Here is a 21353-nt window from a genome sequence, read left to right on the forward strand (position 1 = left end):
AATGCTACTTTTCCTATATTTTCTATAACGTTACACGCATTGTATTTTCTTTATAGTCTTTTCATAGAACGTATTTAATATTATTTACATATATAGTTTTACTCAACAAGTAACCACTATAATAATTATATTAATTGTACAATGCTATTTACCATCAGAATTCATCACGAATAAATATAGTCATTAGTTTTAAGTATTATACAACTGTGTTTTCTTTCTCTGTACATGCCTGGCGCCCAATATCTATATATCTTTTGTTTATTATTATTGATTAATTTTCTCTCTAGTGAAATACCTTATCCACGACTGCTCTCCGATGAAAAGCTGCCGTTCGCAGTGGTAGTTGTTTAAAAAACGCTACAATATAATAATTAATACTAAATATAATTTAGATCTTAGGTTTCATTGCATTACATCTTGTAATGGTATTACTTTTATAGATATTATTATCGCACTATTTTAACAGATGAATAACCAAACATAGATTCTAGAATCTACAGGTTGCAACATCTTCGATTTAGCATCATATGGAATATATCAAATTAATTAAAGTAATGCTACATTTCATATATTCTCTTAAACTTTACATGTCTTGTATTTTATCGTAGTTGTTTTCATTGATATTTAGTACGACTCTTACCACCATTTTCTTTGACATCACATCACCATCTAAGAACATCATGAATAAATATAGTCATTAGTTTTAAGTAATATACAACTGTGTTTTCTTTCTCTGTACATGCCTGGTGCCCAATATTTATAATTTCGAGTTATTATTGATAATTAGTTTCTTTCCAGTGAAATACTTTATCCACGACTGCTCTACCAACGAAAAGCTGCCGTTCGCAGTGATATTGTTTTAAAAAAACGCTACACGGTTAGTCAGAGATTTTCAGTTTCTATGGGATCGAAGATAATAAATTAATAAAATACCGTATTATCGAAAAAACGGCGTCAGCGATAGTTATAAAATGAAGATCGCTGTCATTTTATATGTAAATATCAAATAGATATTAAGTCCCACATCGCAAGATAGCGGCCTGCGTCATTATTAATTCTATATTCAAATAGTATTGTATATATTTCTAAGTTTCTTTAAGTTCATTATAGGAGTTTCTTTATTTAAACTAATCAGAGATACAGTTTTCTTCACAATCATTTGCATATTTAACTTTGGATGGAACAAAAGATAAGACATTTTACAAAATTAAAAATTATTATTGTAAATGTGTTTGATTCAGTGGAATAATAACCAGTATTTTCAGTTTAATCTGATCATGGTCACGTCTCTGACAATTGCGCAGCGTTGGCTATGGCAAGTTGTATAATTTATTTGATTTGCACAAGTTGTAGAGGATTGTTCGTAATAACCACAGGTTTAGGTGAATTAGCAAATTACAATAAAGTTAATTTAATTGGGTTACCGAAAACCCCGAGGTAGCGTGAGATAAATTTGGCTATTAAGTTGAACTGACGAGTTGACAAAGTGAAAATCAGGTACAAAATTAATCGGTCCAGGGTCGGCTAATATTTTATCAAAATAAACTATCATAACTTACATTATTAATTGGATACTAAATTTAAAATTAATGATACTCGTCATTAACATTGTTGAACCGTGCGAAAGGTAATAACTGGGTTTGATATAACATGATTTATTTGAGAAATAAAATTCTAACGTAAATTTTAATATTTTATTTTATTTACTCATGTCAAAAGTGTTGTGTAGAAAAAGAAATATACAGTATGTTCCCGGATTGTCTTTACAAGAAGAAACACTTTTTTATTATTGATATTTTGAGAAAAATAAATTCTTCATAAAAATCTTTGCTTGTTCTAAAATGGTTAATCTCGTTTATACTTTTCTAAATTTTCATACCCTTTTAGCGATAATTACAAAAATCATGAAAATTTGGTTGAATTTTTTCTTAAGTCCAAAGTTTGAAGTCCTAAAAATCAAAAGGCATTTTTCGACTTAGTTCTTTGATAGATGGTTATTATTAATTTTGATTAACGTCATATTTTTTCTTGTTGCTAGTACATGACATTATTATTATTAGTCTATGTCTTGTTGTTAAAGGCCGAATTGTCCGATAACTATTATCACCCTTTCCGTAGCATTAAACTAAATACATTTTGTGCTTCTTTCGATATAACTTTTAGGATTTCAATAAAAATAAAACCATACCTTTTTGTTTTTTTTTATTTTTTCTAAAACGGTATGGAAATTTGGAAAAGTATAAACGGGGTTAACCATTTTATAAGAAGCAAACATTTTTTATGAAGAATGCATTTTTCTCAAAATATCAATAATAAAAAAGTTGTTCCTCTTGTAAAGACAATCCGGGGACATACTGTATAAAAAAATAATACACAAAATAGGAAAAACAAGGACGCTAAACTTTTAAAGACAGTTACAAACATAAAATAAAAAAAATAACAAAAGATAGAAACATAGTACAGGTACTAAATATCATCAGACAAAAATTAGCTATATCGACGATTTTTTTATGTATAATGAGTAATATTAAAACTATTATTAAAATATTTTAAATTAATTAAATTAGGAAGTATTAATCTGATGATTTGTTATATGTCGAGAGAGTGAAATTTATTACATAATTTCGCAATATACAAATAGCAGGTTTTTATGGAAGATCAATTTATTATCAAATTTTGAAATAAAATATTATACAAATTAAATTATGCCAGGAACTTTTCTATTAAAAATAACATACCTATTGAAGGTTGTGTGATACATAAATCGACTTTATTTAGTGAATTTTATATACAGGGTGATTCACGGCCATTGCACGTTAGACGTTTATAGGGAACCGGTTATAGAATTTTTCTGAAAATTTCGATTTTTATCTAAATTATTTTCAGCATTACAGTGTTGCCGCTTTATACTAAAGGTGGTAATATCATAACAAAACCCTAAATTTTCACCCTTCTACCATCAACCCCTATTTTTTATTAGCGATATTAGTAACTCAATAATTTTCAACCCATGTTACACATAAAAAATAATTATAAGGCAAAACAATGTTTGCCGGGTCAGTTAGTTTTGATATAATAAAAATTAACACCTAAGGGTCAAAACTAGTTATTTTATTAAACTAGTTATTTTGTTTTATTAAACTAGTTATTTTGTATTGAAATGGTTTCGCATTGGAACTACCAAGATACCCAGTAAAACATTTTTTATTGGTTTAAATCTATCTGTCTGTGACCCCATCTGTCTAACAAATCTGATTACGGTCACGTCTTTGACATCAGTACGGCGCTGAGAGCTTTAAGAAATTCAATAATTTTGTGCTAGGTTTGAACGACTTGTAGGGAAAAACTTTAAATAACTACAGTTAAAAAACCTTTAGTAAAATTATGAATCAATAAAAAAATTAAACAATTCTTTGCTTTAATAAGGAATTTCTAAACAGATGAGTTAGATAAATATTTTTACCGTATATTTTGCAGCAGTAACCAGAGAAAAACTAAGGTTCTTTTTTCATCTTAGCTACTTGTTTTCAAATGAGAGTAAGACTACATTTGATAAAAATATTTTTATAATATAAATAATATTGAAGTTATTGATAAAATATTTTTATACTAATTAGTTTAATTTTTTTATAAGAATTAACATATTTTTTACTATTAGTATATTTTTTATTTCAATTTACATAACTTAGCAATATATAATTTGCACATTCTCTTTTTAACAAATATTAAACTCAAATTTAAGTTTCATAGTGTCTACCGAGGTGAAAACATTAAATTTTATTAAAACAAAAAAACATTCATTATATTAAAGGTGATTTACACGCAACCAGTAGCTGACGCCATGCTGACGCCAGTCTCACTGGTACGCCCGCACTGGCATTTTAGTCTCACCATGTAAGTGCATTTTTGCTAGTGACTGCCACGAAAATCTGTTTACAAAGTACAGGCATAACAATTTCCAAATTCCAAAGGTAGTACAGTCAATCTGGCATCAAAAAAGGTATAGACTCCTCTCAAATTATCCCCGCTCTCATACTTTGCCAGTTGTTGTAAGTGGTCCACTGGAAATACTTAAATTCGAAAATTCGTATCCCCCCACCCCACCGTTTTTAAGAAACTTAAAAAGAAATTTGGATTTAATTTTCTGGCTGAACCGTAGATCCCACAGAAAATGTTATGGAACAAAAAATGAAGATAATTAAATTCTCTACATTTTCATAAGAAACTTTTAAAATCTACGGGGACAAAGTTAGAGGGTGCCAAAGTAACTCAAACGCAGTTTTTTGCGTTTTGCCGGGTGAAACCATTTTTTACTGTGAGTTTTTAAAAGTAAAGAGTATAAAAAAACCTATCAAATTGATGTGTAACTTTTTTACGTTTTACTGATTACGAGATATTTTACATTCATTCCCACAATGTGTATGAAACTTTTCTTGAAATCAATGACGGTCGATAGGGTACTGCAAGTTAGCTTCGCGTATTACGATGTTCACTCGAAATGAGAATCGTTATAACATTCTCTGATATTTTTGAGATTTTTTAGGTGCGCTGAAGGTAGCGTTTTTGAGAAATTCACAAAAATTTTTAGATTCTATTTTTTGGCTTACTACATCAAAACCCTCGCATCTACATTGCCGAAAGACGTCAGCTGATCGACTAGTTAGTGCTGGAATGCGGACCAGAGGGAGGGACACGACAGTAGGCTGAGCGAGAGCTGCGTCCTCAAATACTCGCACAGCAGCCCGCGAAATTGGCTTAAAAAATTACATATCAATTTGGTAGGTTTTTTATGCTCTTTAATTTTAAAACCTTTGCGACAGTAAAAAAATGATATCACCCGGAAAAATGCAAAAAACTGCGTTTGAGCGACTTAGGCGCTCTCTAACTTTGTCCCCGTAGGTTTTAGAGGTTTGTTATTTCGAAATAAAAATGAAGAGAGTTTAATTCTCTTCCTCAATTTCCGGAATTATATCGCCAAATATTGTTTATTCAAATTTATTGTTATTTTCTTTTCATTTTATGTATAAAATACAGTGTGTTGCAAAATATTGGAAACCGACGTTATGCCACGATCCACGAAGGTTTTTGCAGTTCACAGCACAGCTTTTTAAGGTTTTAATGCCACTTTTTCACAATTATCACGGGTTTGAGTAAATAAAACTTAAACTAACAAGATAGCAACAATGATTTTGAAAATGGACGCTTTAAAAAATTTTCGGAATTTTTTCAATGAGAGCGGTTTAGATTTTGAAAAATTTTATAATTGGTGAAGATCCTGACAAGAGATATGGATAAGAGAAAATTATTTCTGTTTTTGTTTGCGGTTGTTCTTAGCAACCGCTATAGTAGCGCCAGATCGCGTACAACGGTTGCGACCCAAAACAATTTCACGACCCAAAATTTTAAAAAACGGACATTCCAAGCTAAATGTATTTCCTTTATTTATGGATTGGTCAGTCAATTTCATAATCTGTATTTTTTCTGTTATAAAAAAAATATTAAATATTTATTTTTTGTAGTTCTGAATTTCTAGAGATATCTATTGACATTTCGATATCTTGCAATTGCGTAAAGCTAAAATAAATAAACATTTTAAAATATTAAATGTTACTTGTAGTACTTACGTTTCCAATGTTGTTTTTCATATGTCCCGTTCCCGTCGGACTCTTTAACTTATCGTACTCAACGCCGGTAGGCATCCCATTGCAAGGTTCCAATTTAACGATGGTACTGTCTTCGAATCCAGTACCTTTAATCCGTACGGAACTCCATTTAACCGGAAACCCGACGATGGAAGATCGCTCTCGACCAATCTCATACTTTAAACTTCCACCAACCGTGTTTCTTTTGGACGGATCGGTAGGATTCGTGCTTATTCGGTTGGAGTCTTCGGTGGGACTGGCCATAGATCCGGTAGTACGTCGTCCATCTGACGTGCCGCGACTGTCACTCGATCGACTTTGACGGCGCGACGAAGCGCTACTCCTTTTACGTTTTTTCGGCGTGCGACATTTTTCGCTATTGGTTGTCAGGATTAGAGGGATGTCCACTGTTAAATGTTCGTCGTCCATTTGGAAAATGACTGGCTCCGTTTGAGGAGCATTAAACGGTTTAACGGTGAATGGAGGTATAATTCCGACTGACTGGTAGGTTCAATTGAAATTTTACTAATTAAAATTTAATTTTTCTGTGTTAATCTTTTTAGATGGTGTTGGTTTCATATGTTTGAACGATATTACAAACTTGGTTTGATATGATATGTTGCATTTGGATATGCCTTAATTCTTCAAAAATGGGATACGTTCATTGATTTATTTTAGACACTTGAAAAATTCAAACAAGTAAATTTTTGGGTAAAAAATATACGTCTTTAAAAACAACATATACAGGGTGGTCCGAACTGTACTCCGGAAACTTCGGCAGCATATTCTACAGATAAAAACAAGTAAAACAGTTCGTATAAATGTATGTTCTTAAATGCTTAGTTTTGGAGGTACAGGGTGAAGAAGTTTCATTTTTATTTCGATTTTTTCCAAATTATATATGAAGTAACGTTAATATTTGCATGAAAATTCGTCTGGGAAGGGGGATTTTTTGACATGAGAAATTTGATTTTGATGTCAATATCACTCCTACTAAAGTCCCTAGATATATAAAGTACCGCAATTACCGCCATATTGGCGCCAAAACTAGCGGCACATTTAAAAAGGAGGCCAACATTTCGCTGTTTCGGCTTTTTAAGCAGCTGGTCGGTCCCTTTAGTGTGTTCTGTGGTCGGTCCGGCGCCAATATGGCCGACCAACATTGACAGGCAAGCCGTAAAATAAAATATTTATTAATTGTAATAGAATTACGTTTATTATCTACAGTTTACCTTCATTTTAATGTAATATCAGGTGGTATATTAATATTCAATTTCATAAATTTAATTTTTTAGGCCTATATATGTTAAGAGGTTATAAACGAATGGTTTCCGTACAAGTGTGTTTCATTTGTATTAGCATTTATTTTATGTTACCTTTTAGCGCAAAGTACGCTAACAGAAGTAAGTTAATAGGTAAGAAGAAATAAAGGTGGAATAACATTTAGAATTTTAGTACTTAATTCAGTTGAAACAATTGTAAAAACTTTGTTTGTTGATGAGAACGGGATACCTATACCATAAGTAAACTTTCCCTATTATACCAGTTATGCTGTAGTTAGTTTTGTCAAATAAGCATGATTTAACGAAAGCCTTTGGAACTATGAATAAGCTACAAACTTATATTTGAAGGCCGGCTTTTATACGAGAAAATTTTGAACCATGGTTGAAACAAATAAATGTAATAATTAAATTGATATGATACATACCTGCTATTTTTGAAATATATTAATATATTGATAGAAAGATTGTTTCAATTAGTATTACTTCAGGTAGTTTCGGCATTTTAGGTATGTAATTGTGCACTTAATTTAAAAATAACTTAGAAAGAAGCTTGAAATGCATAGGAGCTCTTTATGTATGCTGTATAATTAAGGTTTGTATGTTATGGAGTGATTTTTATACAACAAATTTATTATTAGTTGAATAAAAGCAAGTTAATACCACATAATACAATTAAAATATATTTTACTCTGCAATTTAATGTTATATTTTTAAAACAACAAGTGTCATAATGTTTAAGTATCATTATAATAAAAAAGTTATACTGCTATAAATTTAACATTGAAATAACTGTAATTATTGTTATACATAAATTAAGTAGGAATAATTTTACCTCGACAATATGTAAAACTTCAAATGAATCTTAACAATTTTATGTCATGTATAAAAATCAAATTTAAATCACACACTTTTATTTATAACTGACAGTATAAGACCAAATTTTTAAATATAACTTTACATGCTTACATTATATTGTTTACTTTCTATTAGTAATTACAATATGAACCAAAAAATATTAATTACTATCAATAAATACATAAAAACTAATCTATTTAAGTCCATGAAAATAACTATATAGTTAGCATATGCATAAACAACATTCTTGTTATTAGGATCAAATTTATTTGAGCTTTTTTTCATTGTTTTGATTAATATCCCTGTTAGTCCTGACTGGTAAAACCACCTGAAGCGATGTCATCCAAATCTATATATGTATCATAACATAACTTATTCTTTTAAATAATTATCCTTCGTTTGGTCTGATGATAATATATTGTAGATTTATCTAAACTTCTTGCTGCAAAATGTTGAAAACTAAACTACACTAAACATTTTAGGGAATGATTACGTAGAGATTTCACTTACACTTAGCATCCTTTTTAAAAGATATGTATGGTAGTTTGCAAGTAAGGTCTTTGTCTTGTTCTAGATTAGATTTCTAGAGGTTGATTTCGGCCTGACCCACTGCGACCTTCTCAGATCTATTGTGGTCTTGTCTTGTTCTATAATGAAGTTTTATGTACCAGTAGGTTATACTACAAATAAGATTGTTAAAAATATTCACTGGAGCATAAATAAATTCAATCCACTACCTAACGTGTATTGAATATCGACGATGTTAGAAAACACATCAAATGGCGGCCTTTTCGTGTAATACACATTTCTTCACTAAAGATATCGACGCCTATACATTATTAACTAAAAATTTGTAGCATTTTAGTGGCTTTATAATTATTTTAAATTATGTGGATAAATATTTTTATCCTGAAATTGACAGCTTCTCAACATTTGACATGACAAATTCAGACAAATGTGACATTTAAACAGTCCTACCACTACAGTTTTTCCAGAAATACCCCAAAAATCCGCCATTTTGGCGCCAATAGCATTGAACAAACCAATTGCGGTACTTTATATATCTAGGGACTTTAACTCCTACTTGTAGAGTGCGCCACCTACATATTCTTTAACTGGTTTGAAGAGTAATAACTTTTCTTCTGTATAAAACTACTGAGTAAAAAACTATAAAATTACGACGTTTTTTACGTAAAAAAGGTCTCGGGGTAAAAAAGGAGAACGGTTGCTCGTAGTGATTTTTACCAAGAGACATTTTTTACCTAAAACGTAAGGGAAATGTATATTTTTTTATTCTGTAGTTTTATACAAGGAAGGAAAAAAAATTGTTACTCTTCAAAGCAGTTGAAACACATGTAGGTGGCGCCCACTACAAATAGTAGTCATATTGACATCAAAATCAAATTTCTCATGTCAAAAAACTCCTAAACACCAATTTTCATCCAAATATTGACGTTACTTAATAAATTATTTAGAAAAGATCGAAATATAAATAAAATTTCTACATCCTGTATCTCCGAAACTAAGCATTTTAGGACATACATTTATTTATACGAACTTTTTTACTTATTTTTATCTGCAGAATATGCTGCCAAAGTTTCCAGAATACAGTTCGGACCACCCTGCATATTTGCAAATTATCTATTTGAGATCTTTGAATAAGAAGACTAAGGAAGTAGCATATCAAAAATCTTAGGTACACCGCGATGGGACTCAAATATGGCTGACTTAAATTCCGATTTATCAGTGCCGTTCTAATTTCATTTAAAAAATGTAAAACTGTGATGTAGGGTAGACGTGGGGTAGACTCAATTTTTTTTTTATTTTACGTTCTGAATAAATGTTGGTAGTTATTAAAATTGTTATAAAAACATATTATTATAATAAAAATAGATAAGTTTTAATAATTATTTATTAACACAAACATCCGATACGCTACTGAAGCAGGTAAGTCAATTTGACGTATCTATATTCTTTGACATATAATCTTTGACAAGTAGTAAATAAAAACAAAAATGCAAGAAAAAACATATAATTAGTTAATTTAAGTGAATTTCATAAATGATCGGTTTACTACACGTATGTATATTATATAGTCACTTACTAGTGAAAAGTTGTTCCATTATTTCACTCGATTTTTGCCGAGTTCTACCGCACGCTACACAACCAACTATTTTAGAGTCTTTTTCGATAAATCGCGATAGTGTCACTGTTAATTTAAGTTCTGCCACAATTTCCATCTAGATTTACTACCTTTATACAACTATCAGTAGTAGAATAAATAATAAATAACATAAAATAAGCTCCGTAAAGACTGACAAATCCACAAAATTTCAAATCAAATTCAAATGTGTCAAATGAATCGTCAAACAGAACTGTCAAGGATCCCCACCCTTTTTCCGCCCACCATGCATGAATACATGGATAGCATTATGCTCCTTCAGTTTTCTTATTCAAAGTTTGAGATCAATTAAACTTTTAGTTACATAATAGACGGCACGATTTTTAAATTCATTGTTGGCAACCATGGACATATTCGGCACCGGGCTGACTAATTAGAATTTAAATTTCCCGCCGGGGATTTAGCTGGTAGCTCTGCTGTAAAAATTATCAAGCTGCCACATTTATTTATATATTTTTAGTAAAAGACTTTTTTCATTAGAAATATGAATATATTCTATAGAAAAAGTTCCTTAAGCTTAAGACAGATCTTATTTCTCCATATTTCAGTACAAACACAAACAGTACTTTTTTATTTTAAGTGAAGCATTACAAATATCTAGATACGAAGTCGATCGCTGCTTTTTCTAATTTACAAAAGTAACAAAAAATCAAATTTCTTGGTATTAGAGGTAACAATGGAAAGCATCTCTACCATTAGATACTATGGCCCGTTTGAAAATTGACTCTCTTCATTTTGAGAGTATCAAAAGGAGTTAGGGTTAATAGAGCCATAATTTCGACTCTGGAACAGTTTCAGTTGAAAGGACTAAGCGCTTTTAAGATACTCATGATTACTTTGTTTTTATGTATTTTATAATAAAATGTGTTGTAATAAATGTTTAATTTGGATAGGTATTAATACTATTAAAATGGAAATTGTTTATGGGATTTATCTCCAGAGGATAATATAAAAGAGACGAATAAGTGACTTCCATTTATCTTCTTTTTTTGTTGCAGACGCGGTGCTTCTACTCTATCTATCCTTGTCGAGGACCTATCGTGCAATTGCCAAATTCGAACAATAATTTTAAAAACTTCATTTGTAAAATACATATATTTCAACAATAAATTGAATGTTTACAGTCACAAAAATTAAATTATATAAAAAATAGATTTCGCCACTCCGTACGAATATCAATATTCTTAGAAAATCTACCCAGAAAGTATGCATGTGGCTTAATATGAATAAAAGAACAACTGAATACTTTACTTGCCTATGAAAAGATAATTCGGGGACCTTCATATTAGAACTTTCACCTACTAAACACTTTTTAATCATTTGTACGAGTATTTAGAAAGTCCAACGATAAAAAATAGAAATATAGTTGCACACACTTAAAATTACCTTCTCACTGAACACACTTGCATTTTTGGCATATAAAAGCAGTCGATAAAGGAGTAATTAATACAATTTTTAAAATAAAAAACGCAAAAAACAAGCGTCGTTACACAATGGAAATAAGATTATGACATATATTTATGACAAGATTATGACAATATGATGCCAATGAAAACTTAGTTTCCATAACAATGTATAATTTGTTCTTTCTACAACGTATAAAATTGTGATTATTTTCGAAATACGTGCAACTTTTAATGCGCCTGGGGATTTGGTTTAGTAAGAAAAGTCCTCGAGAAAGGCAAACCTATTGAACGTTTCATAAGTGCGATAAAGAAGGTTTGAAAATGGCATGTTGTGATGTTGGAGACATATTTTTTAATGCTAAACAAGTGCTAAACTTATGGCGTTGATTTATCCACGTAAGTATATATGACCTAGAGTATTTGCATACCTTTTAGTACCGTAACCATGGAAAAATTTGCGGAGGACAGGCAGCAGGGGCGGGAAAGTGAAATAGCAAAAGCGGTTCCACTGTTTCCATGGAAATCTCAAATAAAATAGTTCCAGCCCTAGCCACTAGGTGGTAGTGCAATTAATTTTTAGGTTAAGAAGTTGCTACTAGTTATTGCCAGATGGCGTTAAATCATAATTTTTTTGTAGTTTCCATAGTTTCCAACGTCCATTGTCATATTATTGTCAAATTCTCAAAAAATATTGTCGTTGTCATAGCGCCGATCATAATATTATCAAATAAGTGATTATCAAAACGTTTTTCAAACTATAATTTGTTATATGTGTTTTAATTAGACAATTCCTTTTGTTTGTGGCTCTAAAAATATAATGTAAGTCTTTTATTTTCTGCTATCATTTAAGTACCTATTTATATATACTCCATATACAAAACTTTGGGCTTACGTTGGTCTTGTTTTATTATAATAAACGATGTTTAAATATTTGACTTATAAATAAGAACTTTAAATAATAAATAATATTTCACATGTTTGGCTTTAATTTTATTTAATAATTGTATAAATTATACTGTTAAATCTTATTTTTTACTCATCACAACGATACTTGTTATTAGTATTGTTGAATTTGTGTAAAAAATAAGATTTAATAATTAAATTTAATTATTTTAGAGTAAAATTCAATAAATACGCTCATTTAAAAAGCCCGCGCTTCGATCCATTTAAAACAAGCCCTACTCAATAGATAGCGCCACTTCTGTAGGACCATTTTTCAGTATGGCAGAGTCCATTCTTTTTCTAGCTAGGTATATTCTTTGACAGGCAGTTCTAAGAAGTTTTATGGGAATTTTTTTTAAGAAAATGGACAATTTTTAACATCTTTTTTGCGCAAAAACAACTCATAGAGGTGTTCCTGGGGTCAAAATATACCACACCTCAAAATATTTGCACTTGTTTAAAACTTACCCTGTATTTACATATACAGACTGAGTCTTAAATAAGTTAAAATATTTTTAGGGTTGGTAGATCTCGATGAAAGAAACATAGTTTCCCTTTACCGGTTTTCAAATAAATCCAAAATAACCGGGTTATTTTATTTTGAAAATTAAAAAAATGATTTTTTGCTTAAATTTTGAGAACCACTAGACCTTTTCTGGTGTTTCTTTCTTGTAAGTTTAATCTACTAGCTATATTTTTCTTCATCAATTCAATTTAGATCTACTATTAGAAAATTCTACGCAGAATCTAAAAATGAAATAAAAAATAGTGTATTGCACTAAAAAACACGTTATATCTGCCATACTTTTTAAAACAACCTGTATAAACTTTAAAATGTGAACCTTCTTTTCATAATTCCCGAAAAAACTTATTGGACTTTATTAACTCTATCGTACCTTGTATGTACATCAGAAAAAGAATACTAAACAGAAAACAGGTAGCATAGAAAGAAAATACATTCTCTTCGACATAATCAATAATCAAAATGACCAGTGGAAATAAATAATTCAGAGTAGTTCGCCTCATTCAAGTCAAATCAAATAAAAGGGTTATAAATTTATGGTTCCATTTTCATGAGAGAGACAAAATACAAACATAACATACTTTTATCGATTTGGTGATACTAGATTCTTAAATTGACGTTGACAGAGAATCTACAAACATTTGGATAAAACCTTTGAATAAGAAGACTAAGGAAGGAGCATATCAAAAATCTTAGGTCCACCGCGATGGACCTCAAATATGGCCAACTTAAATTCCGATTTATCAGTGCCGTCCTAATTTTATTTAAAAAATGTGAAACTATGATGTAGGGTAGACGTGGGGTAGTGAGGTAGTATTATTAAAATTGTTATAAAAATATAAAATTCTAATAAAAATAGATAAGTTATAATAACTATTTATAACCATAAACATCCGATACGCTACTGAAGCAGGAAAGTCAAATTGACGTATCTAAATTCTTTGACATCTAATCTTTGACAAGTAGCAAATAAAAGCAAAAATGCAAGAAAAAATAAGTGAATTTCATAAATGATCGGTTTACTACACGTATGTATATTATATAGTCACTTACTAGCGAAAAGTTGTTCCATTATTTTACTCGATTTTTGCCGAGATTTACCGCACGCTACACAACCAACTATTTTAGAGTCTTTTTCGATAAATCGCGATAGTGTCACTGATAATTTAAGTTCTGCCACAATTTCCATCTAGATTTACTACGTTTATACAACTATCAGTAGTAGAATAAATAATAAATAATATAAAATAAGCTCCGTAAAGACTGACAAATCCACAAAATTTCAAATCAAATTCAAATGTGTCAAATGAATCGTCAAACAGAACTGTCAAGGATCCCCACCCTAGAGTGCTGTTTCCGCCCACCATGCATGAATACATGGATAACATTATGCTCCTTCCTTAGTCTTCTTATTCAAAGGATAAAATCAACAAAATCTACTGGTTTCTCATTTTTATAATGAATATGTTTAGTGATTTTGAAAATATAAAAATTAAAGAAAGCAATTACATTTATACAGGGTATTTCAAAAAACATGTTTTATATCAACATAGGTCCGATTCTGTTTTGTTTCGTTGCTACAAAGGGTTAAATTTCTTTTTGGTTTATTATAATTTTAAATAAAGTTCTTTTGTTGCGAATGAAATTTTGATGCTGAAGTTACTATGGGGGACGTATACTGTATATGGATTACCACTGGAATATTTTTCTAAAAAAAACTGTGCCCCACTTATTTTTTTCTCTTGTTAGCACATTTGGGTAGGCTGTTTAATGCCGATTAAAAGTTGTCTCTTAATTTTTGCCCATTGAAGATAAACGCAATTTTATTAATTTGACCCAATCCTAATAGCAACCATTAAGAAAATTAATGTCATTAACTGGCCAGAGTATTAAATACGTACTCACTGCAAAAAATATGCTATAAACATTAGTGTGGAAACGTATAGTTTTAAAGTTACAGGGTGTTAAATCTTTAAAAAATATGTCTTTTGTAATCATCTTAAATAGCGATATTAGCCGACCATACCAACAGGTATAATAAAAAAAGTTTTTTTAATTTCACTCAAAATGTCTGTCTGTTAGTCTGTCCGTCTGTCTGTAACACGAGAACTCAAAAACCGCGAAACCGATTTTAACCAAATTTGGCACAAAAATACTGTAGCACCCGAGAATCTGGCCATTAGTTTTTGGTGGGGGTGGGGGGTTGGTAAGGGGGTATGGGAGGTTAAAAATTTAAAAAAATCGTAACTCCAAAATTACAGTAGCTAGCGAAACGCGGTTTTCAATTTAAGATTAGGTATAATGTTTGCAACAAAATTTGTAATAACATCAAAATCAGTCAAAGTCGCAGTTTTTGAGACAAAAAAAAAATTCTTTAATTTGAAACTAAAAGAACTGCCCACCAACTTTTTATTAACATATTTTAGTATGGGCGGCTATACGTGCCTCCCGGCGCCATTTTTTTTTAATTTGGTTTAGGAACCGATAAATTAGATTAAATTAATTTGTTTATTAATTTTATTTTTATTTTAGTTTTATTGATTGTGATTAATAAAATTGCATTTATCTCATCAAGGAGATCGAAATCGACAAAATATCAAGATACAACTTTTAATCGGCATTAAACGACCTATATGTTTTTGCTAAGAAGAGAAACATAGTGGCGCACATGTATTTTTCAGTAAAATATTCTAGTTATAACACATATGCACGTCTCTGTTGATACTTTTTTAGCACTAAAATATGTAGCACTTATAGTAATTTTTGCCCCCAAAATCTCATTCAAATCACTAAAAACACTTAGAAGAAAATTGTAATGAATAAAAAAAAATGAAGGCTTTAACCCTTTGTAGCTACGGAAACATAGCAGAATCGTACCTATAAATAATAAACCTTATTTTTACTCTCCACGGGAGATGGCACGTGTTTTTTGAAACGCCCTGTAAAGATATATTAAATCAGTTAGAAAATTGAGAAAAGTGATGAAGCTACTTTGTTATAGATATCTTGGGACCCATGCCATTAAATTAATTGTGTAACTCAATATGCATCACTAACAGGTGGGAAAGGAAAATTTATATATAACGAGGTAGGGGGAGGGTATTATAGTTATTTTATTATGTTTTATATAACATTAAAGAGAGTAGCAAAAATATTATAATAATATGTCTAAGAAAAAAATAGTATATTGTTTTATTAACAGTACAAATCACAGTGTTTTTGACGAGGCTGTAAGTTTCACGGACGGCTATTTTTTTTCAAACGCCACAAATAATTTTTTAAACTGAAAAAAAAAATTGTGTAGGCCGTTTACTGCCAATTAAGGGTTATCTTTTGATATATTGTCGAATTCGGCCTCCTTTTATTAATCATAATTAATAAAATTAAAATAAAAATACAATTAATAAATTATATATTTTACTTACTTTATTATTATGTATTATAACAATTTAACAAACATACCGCGTTTTTTCAAAAAAATTAAATACGAGAGTATATGTAATTTTAGCTGATAGTAAAGAGTAGTAAAAGCTTAAAAAGTTAGCGAAAACCGCATCTTGATATCTTCTTTCAAACCGAAGATATTAGCAAAATTATAATAAATACCAAAAAATAAGCCCTCAATTACCTTATTTTTACAATACGGTATCAGTAGCCCTCTTGATTATGCCCATTCCAACAAAAAATAAGATAGAAACAGTGAGTTTATTTTAAAATCGACGAAATACCAGAATACCATAATTACCAGATGTATTAATATGTAATAACTTAGATATTAATAACAGTGAACACACACAAGAGAGAGAGAAACGATTCGGTGAAGTCATAGTAGGCTTTGGAAAAAAGTTGCTTTTCACGTAATAGTATAAACGTCAAACTGTATATTGATAGTCTTAGCCGCGTTTTTTATCTTTTAATTGCTTTTTTCAAAATACCTTCATTATTTGAAGTAGTTGAAGTTGTTGGCATTTTGAAAAAGCAAGCAAAAGATCAGCTGCTAAGACTATCAAAATGTTGATCTAATAACAATTTGACGTTTATACTATTACGTGAAAAGCAACTTTTTTCCAAAGCCTACCATGACTTCACTGAACCATCGTTTCTTCTTCACTGTTATTAATATCTTAATTATTAGATATTAATACCTCTGGTATTATGGTATTCTGGTATTTCGTCGATTTTAAAATAAACTAACTGTTTCTATTTTATTTTTTTGTTGGAATGGACATAATCAAGAGGGCTACTGATTCCGTGTTGTAAAAATAAGGTAATTAAGGGCTTATTTTTTGATATTTATTATAATTTTGCTTATATCTTCGGTTTGAAAGAAGATATCAAGATGCGGTTTAGCTGACTTTTTAAGCTTATACTCTTTACTATCAGTTAAAATTACATATACTACTGCATTTAATTTTTTTGAAAAAACGCCCAATGTTTGTTAAATTGTAAGACAACGCCCCCTAGCGTCTACGTTCAAAAGCTTATTATTATTGTTTATATGGTACAATATAGAGTGAGAAACGCTCGTTTAAACGAGCCCTCCCTTGATGGATGCCGATCATCCAGTCCAGAGTTATTATTATTTAAATAAAAACAGATCTAACCGTCCCCCACCACTTTATTTTGGTAGATAGGGGAAAATTACTCTAATAAAATATATTCCAAATTTACTGAAGATTATGAAACTATTACTTATAGTACACCTTATCTAGGCAAGATGGTGTAAAAACTCCATTTTATTATTTTTTGTTGCAGTTGCGCCCCCTAGCGGTCATTCTACAAACTTGAAGATAATTTCCAGCAATTTATCATAGCCTCTTTAGTTATAAATATTTTTTTCCGCAGCCCCTACGGCTAATACTTTCCGAGATACAGCCGAGAGCTATTCTTAGTGGGACACCCTGTACATGCTTTTTTTAGAAAAATATTCCAGTGACAACTCATATGAATATCCCGTTGAATATATCGACACTTTTTTAGCTTTAAAATATGTCGCATTTATAGTAACTTTTACCGTCAAAATTTCATTCGAAACGCTAAAAGTACTTAAAATTATAATAAATAGAAAAAATATTAAGACTTAACACTCTGTAGCTACAAAACAAAGCAGAATCGGACCTATGTTGATATGAAAAATAAATCTTAGTTTTACGTGAGGAATCTGAATATTTTTTGAAACACCCTGTATATTGAGAAACTATCGTTACGCTTGTTGAATTTGACACTTTATGTTAGCAGTTTAATATTTTCGTAATTTTGTGTTTAGGCATAAAAAGTACTTCTTTACTTTTATGCCTAGGCGTTAAAATGAATTTTTTATATTGTTAATCACATCGCAAATAATAATTTTGTAACGTTTCAAAAAAAAATATTTTTAAACATATAATAACCGTAAAAATGTTTCATTTTAGCAATTATTATTATTTTGTAGTTTTAATATAAAGAAAATACTGTGACTTGGCCAATTTTCATTTAATAATGATATAATTAATTAATTATTAATTTATGACATACCAAATTTTTAGAAAGAAAAGGTAGATTTTTCAGGCAAAAATTTCCATTATTCAATGACAAACTCCATTATGGAGACTTTAATGAAATTCCACGATGTTTTCATTAAGATTTTTCTAAGGACGAGAAGCTGTGATATCTTTTTCATAATACTCTATTTTTTCAAAAAACATTTTACTAGTTTGGAACAGCTTCGAAAATCACACTTTTAATTTTATTTATAAATTAAACACAATAAATATTATAATCTTACCAATTTTTTGACTTTATACAGTAACCTTCAATGACATCAACTAAATATTTTAGGAAATAGGTAAACTTTAGAACATACTAAAACTACTCATTCTATTGCTAGATTTTGAGATTACACTTAGGATTAGAGGAGATTAACCCAAATAGATATAGATACATGTATACAAATGCGTTTGACAGAAAATATATATTTTTCACCCAAAAATATTGTTATTCGATGACAAACCCCATGAAGGGGTTTTTAGTAAAGTTCCACGGTGTTTTCATTAGGATTTTTTTGTGGGTGTGAAGCGGCGACGTGGCTCTCGCGTGTACCGTCGCTTTTAGACTAAACCGAACGATAAGCGATCAAGAGGGATGCAGGGATGAAAATGGCGCCTGCGCCTTACCGATGGCGGGATAAAAGGATGATGTTTGAGCACTAAAATTTAACCTCTCGGAATGCACTCGGGACGAAGAAACGAAAATTCTTCATCTTTTCTTTAATTAGCTTTAGGTAGGTAATTAATAGGTTTTTATTGAATAAGTAATTTTAATTAAAATCTGGGTTGGCTTGGTTTAGAAAGGTCAAGATGCTCCAAATTAATTATTAGCCTTAATAATTGTATAATGTACAGGGTGGCGCACTTTATTTGCCTTGGTTGATTATACGAAAACGGAAAAATGTAGAGACAGAATATAGTATAAATAGAGTATATGTGGGAAGGCAATGTGCATAATTTAAAATTATTTTGAAATGTGATACACCCTGTGTCAGAATTAAGATCCATAACAAAGTTATATTTTTTCTTATGGAACACCCGGTATTTTATTTAATTTTTGGATTCTTGGACATAAAATAAGGCATTTATTGTAAGGGTTTAAAAGTTTAAAAGCTTTGGGTTTTGAGATATTTAAAGATATTTAAATATGCATGCTATAATAAAAAAGTTTGTCAACACCTTGTACCTGACTTTTGAAAATTCATTTTTTTGTTGTAAATGTAAATAAATGTATACAGGGGTTTTAAAAATTGCTGGTCTATTTAAATATTTATTTTACATAAAAACTTTGTTATTTCAAATACAACACTATATATTTTTTTAAATAAGTCAAAGCAGATTAAATGCTCTTTCAAACTATATCAGGATTTCCTATACCTATCTGGCTCAGATTTTGAATAAAAAGCTATTTTTCAATTAAATTGTAATCAAGGTGGCTGGTTAGGTTAGGTCGCCATGGCAATTTTCTAGTGGCACTTAGTAGACTCACTTAGTAGCTATTTTCAAAATCGATATTAGTTTATGGACTTTATTTGAATTTATTACAGGTTATTTTTGTTTAATTTACCTACAATGATGCGGATTTATAGATGGAGAAGTCGCCTTTATCAAAAAAAAAAAATTAAAAAATCACCGATTCTCCATAAACGTCTAACGTATCATGGCCGTAAATCAGCCGTATATTAGACTGAAACAGATACCTAAAAAATTTTACTTTTTATTTTTTAGGTATCTGGGTCAGTGGTAAAATGGCCCTGGATTTTTTCAAGACATAATATATGCATTTATCACTAATAATTTTCATATTTCCTTTTTTTTACCTTTTTCAAATATGCTTATTTCAAGTCCACTTTATGTAATATTTTATAAAAAGATAATCATAACCAACAAAGTTATGAAAAATTATGCCTACATTTATTTGTATAGGGTGAGTCATAAATAAGTGCTACTATTTTCAGAGCTGATAGATCTCGATAAAAGAATAGAATAAAAAACATTATTGTTGGATCCCGAGATGATTTCATTAATAAGACGGATCTATTGAAAATAGAAATATTATATGACTATTATGTTGATAAATCTGTAATAACTTTGTTATAATGTAATTTAATTAATATTAAAAAATATATCGGTAAATTTTAGAAAATGTTTAATTTTGGCTGTATTAATTGTTTTGCCCTATCTAATAATGTAAATATTTGATAAATATGTATATAGATATAAATAAAAAAAATTAAAAAAAGAAAATCTAGAAATCCATATAAATAAATGTAAATATTTGGGACGTGGTCATAAGAAATTAGAAACTTAACTCTCCATTTAGGTGCCCGGAGGCGTAGAGATACAGCTCTCGTCTACCATTTCAAAGATTGTGTGTTCGAATCCTACAGCCGGCATTTCATCAGCCGACTATATTTAATAAAATAAAAATAGTTTGGGTACCTACAGTACGTCTGTCCGTTCTGTGGCTGCGGGGTATCCGTGAGAGGGGAAACGATATTCTCTCGATGTTTTTCGTAAAAAAATAGACGACGCGTCCCATCAATAAAAATTCAACAAATTTGCAAGTAGCCAATAAAATGAGTGGGCGGAGCGATTTGCGGTGACGCACTCGTCAAATCGACGTATAAAATATATTGCTTTATTTTTTATTTAAATGTTTTTTGTCCGCATTCCTTTCATAGACACAGATCCAGCAGATGTACTGTACTAGATCGACTCAGCCTTAAATGAGTACTTGGGTTTCACAATCCTGAGGTAATAATAGGCGGTTGAAGCGTAATGCTAGCCACATTACCTTCCTTGTATACCGAACGGCTCTAGTATGGCAGGCTGTACCTTGGTACTCCCAATATATATGGGAGCTATTATATTATTTATCTTTTTATATTATTTTAATATTATATTATTTATTTTTTTATTTATTATTTTAACTCTCCATTTTCAATACTTGACATTTTTTACACTGCTCTTAGAAACATACAACTAGGAAATT

General features: G+C 30.1%; 1 protein-coding gene and 1 long non-coding RNA gene across 6 annotated transcripts in view; one reads left to right on the forward strand and one right to left on the reverse strand.

The window, feature by feature from the left end:
• LOC115875917 (potassium voltage-gated channel subfamily H member 6) overlaps window positions 1-21353 on the reverse strand; it is a 318511-nt gene that overhangs the window by 113460 nt on the left and 183698 nt on the right. The gene's annotated exons all lie outside the window — the stretch shown is intronic.
• LOC115875932 lies at window positions 6786-7600 on the forward strand. The gene is made up of 3 exons (XR_004049072.1): window positions 6786-6886; window positions 6938-7045; window positions 7098-7600. It is a non-coding gene; the product is annotated as an uncharacterized LOC115875932 (long non-coding RNA).

This window comes from Sitophilus oryzae, unplaced genomic scaffold (genome assembly GCF_002938485.1).
Source record: "Sitophilus oryzae breed Bouriz unplaced genomic scaffold, Soryzae_2.0 scaffold_1396_pilon_pilon, whole genome shotgun sequence".
NCBI classification, from domain to species: Eukaryota; Metazoa; Arthropoda; class Insecta; order Coleoptera; family Curculionidae; genus Sitophilus; species Sitophilus oryzae.